Below are 5,107 nucleotides of genomic sequence, written 5' to 3'. Positions count from 1 at the left end.
ACCTTTAATTTAAAATATTATTTTTTTCTTTTCTTTTTCAAGTTAAAACTCTTTCTTTTAACTTATTTACTTTTCTTTTCATTTACAAGATAAACCTCTAGTTTAACTTGTTTTTCTTTTTCTTAAACTCTACGTTTCTTCTTCATTAAGAAACGTATTCTTTTATTTTGTTATTACTTAAGAATAATAACTTAAATAATATTATCAATTATAACTATTTTCTACTTAATCCTTTTCTTTTATTTTAGAGTATGTTTGAAACGATAGTTAAAATCATATATCCTTTATTCTCATACTCGGACCTTTAGTCCGATATGTTTTTCTTTTTCTAAAATCCATGTTTTCCAAAATGTATACTTATATATATCATATAGTTTATATTAATAATATAAAAAATATATATTCATCTATTTAAAATAATTTTAATTAGTATTTTTATCTTTATTTAATAATAAAGATTCTTTCATTTATTTCTTTATTCTTTTTCTTTTATTATTATTTAAGATCATTAAAATAAAAATTTCGCTTTATCTATAACCAATAGTTATATTTGTATCTTTCTCTTTATATAATTTCTTTGCTTTTCTTTTGATTATTTTCAAGGTATTGATTATACCTTGACTAGGGTCTAAGCCTTTATTATTTTATTTGGGCATTATGCCTACCTTGTTCTGCTTATTATTTTTTAAACTCACGGGCAGCACTTCGACGTTGGCACGTATATCGAGAATCTTGGTCAACACCTCCTTGGCAAGCAAATCGAGGCACGCCGGTCTTCAAGTCTTGTTGGCACGCACTTCGAGGCGTGTTGTCTCGGCTCGGCGCTTACTTCGAGGCAGAACGTCAGGTCGTCACGGGTCGGCACGTACTTCGAGGCGGAACGTCGGGTCGTCATAGGTCGACACGTACTTCGAGATATTGTCGTCAGTAGTTTGGGGTATTGTTGGTTAATGGCACGGATTATGAGATAAGATGTCGGGGTTTTATGGTCACAGAAAACGAGGTGGTCGGTACACGTTTAACGAGGTATTTTTAGAGAGACGTTAGAGAGAGAAAGTGTGTGTGAAAAATGAATGGGTGAAAGCCCGTTGGATTCGGGACCCGTCGCGATACGCGATGGGCCCAGACATAGCCGTCGCTTATCGCGACGTAGCTATCATGAGTCATAGGTAGGTTTGCCACGTTGCGCCACGTGGCAGACGCTGTGCCACGTGGCGAGCTTTATGCCACGTTGTGACACGTGGCAGGACACGTGTCACCCTGTTAGACCTCGTCATCGCAATACGCGATGACGTTTGGTCTATGGCCGTCGCGTATCGCGATCAGGCCTGGTGACAGATTTTTTTCATTTTTGATTTTTAAGTTTAATAACTTGTCATTTTTGGTCCTTTATCTTTTGAACTTGGTATTTTTGACCAGATACTTTTGTGATGTTACAATAGATTTAATTGTTTTTTGTGTATTTATGAATACAATACAAATATATAAACATTTAAATAGATAAATATAATAATAATGTTTAAATAAATATAGTGGAGATAAATAAATAAATATATAAATGTAATATGTAATATTTTAAATAAATATGTATTTTGAATTTTTAACAAAAATCTATTAATTACAAGTGGTAAATATATAACATGTTTATTAATATTATTTATTACACTTTTTTATTTAATAAAAAATACATGAATATATATATATATAAATAAAGTTGTTAAATGACAAGAAACGTCGATAGTGAAGTGTCGGGTTCAATAAATAATATTTATTTATTATTAATATTGATTAGTAATGATTAAATATTACAAATTATGATTTGAGAAAAAAATAAATAAAACCCAAACTGGGTATAATGGGACTCGAACCCAACTGGGTATAATGGGACTCGAACCCGAGTGGTGGCCGGCTCCCAATACTTGAACACACACACCAGCCATGCACGTTGATTTGTCAGTTAGTTTACATAGCAAAATAAATATTTATATGCAGATACTAAAATACCCAAATAGATGAAGAACCCTAGAATTTTCTATTGATAAATATGTAAATCGTTTGTTGTAATTACGTTAGGGTTATTGTTAAACATGTTATATCGATCATAAAGAATAATCAAATTACTAGAAAGAGTTACGAAAGAAAGGCTTAATCGGACAATGAACAGACGGCTCAAGCACTTCGGGTATCTATAGGTTGTATCGTCCAATTCCTTCAAGGGCTTTGGTCGTAAGGTTCTGATGAAGGTGTACGCAAGCTTAATTGAATTACCATGAACGGTAATAGCATAATCCCAATTTTGCCTATGACGGGTTTCGCTAATATGTAAACGAGATCATACAGATTGTATAATCCAAATTAAACGTGTCGGTGTGATCCTAATAGACGTAGGAACAATCTTCAAATATCATTTCAAGTTTAGGACGTAAATTAAGCTTCAAGAAATCAAAACGGGTTGCAGGCTGAATAAATTAGGATATGGATACGAGTCTGGTTCTTGGGTTTCGGTTAATATAATATTATATAACTAATAACCAGATTTTGCAAAAAGACCCTTTAAGTTCTAAGGTGGATACCATATGTGGTTAAACTAAATTTTAGGGGTAAAAATGTTAATAATTGAAAGTTATATTTATAAATTAAATAAATATAATAATAAAATAAAAATAACTTGAATAACGTGACGTTATATAGATTAAAATTACCCGAAAATGAAAATGGTTCAGGTATTGGTTGTTAATATATATATATATATATATGGGTTTTTCATTTATATATATATATATATATATATATATATATATATATGAAAAACCCAAATTGTTACACATGTGAACAAACTACCATTGATGTCATAGTATCTAACCGTAATAATTACAAATAACCGGAAAAATTAAATTACCAATGGATGTAACAGGAATAATTAACAATAACCGGGATAACTGAATTACCTATGGATGTAACCGGAATTATTAACATAATAAATCCGATAACAATGGAAATCACAAGCTAAATAAACCACTCATTGTATGGAAGATAGATCAAGTAGAGAAAGTTCAACATTTCAATTGAATCTTGGATTTTGATGTAGAACCTAAATGATTATATAAAAATCATATAATATTAAAATCAATACAAACAGAAAACGGTAAAGAAAATGAATTGACAATGACAATAGTGAAAATCAGCCATTGGAGTATAAGAAAATAACCTACGGGAATAACGTACTAGGCGATCGGCAGAGGTGATGATCCGCAAGAAAGAGAGAGAAAACTAAAATGGTTAATAGGGTAAAGGTTTAGATTTGTTGCATGTTTAGTAAGAATTCCATGAAATTCTCATTTCTATTGGAACCGAAAGTAAACAACTTGTTAAGTTTTGGGCCAAGAAAGTAGAATATGTAGGTAGGTTAAATCAGGACCCAACCCAACCCAACCCAATAAGCAGACAGACATATAATTAATCGAGATCTGAAAACCCTAAGAAAGAAAGAAAGACTGAATGGAACAATCCAGGCGGAAACAGCGGCGGGATTCTAAACACCGCGAAGAAAGTCTTTCCTCCTACGACAGCAAGCGGAAGGAGAGAGGAGACGATGATAGTGATGAAGAAGACCTTCGGTATAATGATAAGCGAACTAGGGTTTCAGATGAGAGGAAAAAGAGGAGGAGGTTTGAGGTTAAGGTTGTTGCGGTTGAGGATCAAAGGGATAGGGAAGAGAGGACTAGGAGAAGGAGGTTTCATGATGATGATGAGGTCTATTATTATTATTATTAATATTATTATTATTACTAATTTCAAGTTACTACTGTTTTGTTTACATAACTTGACTTTTATATTGTCCACATATTGGGTGGTTCACACAGTAAGACACATGGAACCACACATTTAGCACCTGACCTACCTCTTCTTAAGGTATCTTTGATTTCTATCAAAAATGAAAATGAAAGTAACAGATCTCATGAGGTTCCTGGGAAATCCAGTACAGATGGGAATTCGTTAGATGCTGATGGCCTTTCTCTCGATGTCTTATCTAAGGCTAAAGCAACTTTATTGAAGCAAAAGGAGCTTGCTGAAACCCTCTTCTTTTTCAATAAAAGGGAAAATCTTATATATCTACATCTAAAGTTAACATGTCAATGTATCATTTATGCTGACTTTTAATGAATTTTTAGTTTGTTACATTTTAAGTTCAAGTTAATGAATTTTTTAGTTTGTTACATTATCTTCGAGCAAGTTAATTGATGTATGAAAAAAATAAAAATCTATTAACTTTAAAATTAAAACTTCTTATCTCTAAAATTAAAATATTAACTTCTCTAAAATTCTTAAACGGGTTAACAGGTTAACCCACTTTTTGACGAGTTCAGGCTCGGATTAACCTGTGTAAGAAAATGGGTCGTTTCAGCCGACCCAAAACCATATTTTTTCATGTTGGGTTCGTGTTAGATTTCGGGTAGTGTCAGGAATTGACACCGTAAATTAGTAGGATAAGAATTCAAATCTTGAGAGCGTTAATAAAACTAACGGTTTTTCTGTAGATATGTGTAACTAACAAATCAGAGAATATATCCTCCGTTGGAGGGTTCGGTGACCGATCGATTACTTTGCATTCAGATTGGTCCAGTATGATACCACATTCTACATAACCCTGATTGCAAATGTAATGTTTTTATCTCAATAATCAAATGGACAAAAGTCTAAGCTAAGAAACAATGCAGCTTTGCTCCAAGTAGGAAAGGTAAACACCTCAGAAATTTGAACCATGTTTAGTGTCTGGTTTTGCCTTTTAAACCTTATTCTTATGAAACACTAGTTAATAATATGTTAAATGTTTAAGACTCGTTTTTCGAAATAAAAAAGAAAATAAAATGAGTTATGAAAATGATCAATTTCTTCTAATAACATTTCTAACCTTAAGCCAATTCGGCATATTTTCAAAAATAAGACAAACTACAATACAATGCTAAATGGATAAACAGTATATATGAGTTAGACAGACAACCAATTTAATTGCAAAACTCAAAATTAACAAGTCAATAAATTCTCAACACCAACACATTTATTATTCAACAATATAACCGGTTTCAGACCTCAAGCAGGAACAAAA

Source organism: Bidens hawaiensis, unplaced genomic scaffold (genome assembly GCF_021521415.1).
Source record: "Bidens hawaiensis isolate Kalapana, Puna unplaced genomic scaffold, B.hawaiensis_p1.1 tig00067119_1, whole genome shotgun sequence".
In the NCBI taxonomy this organism is placed as follows: Eukaryota; Viridiplantae; Streptophyta; class Magnoliopsida; order Asterales; family Asteraceae; genus Bidens; species Bidens hawaiensis.
The sequence above is the reverse complement of the archived record's forward strand: the minus strand, read 5'-3'. Positions refer to the sequence as shown.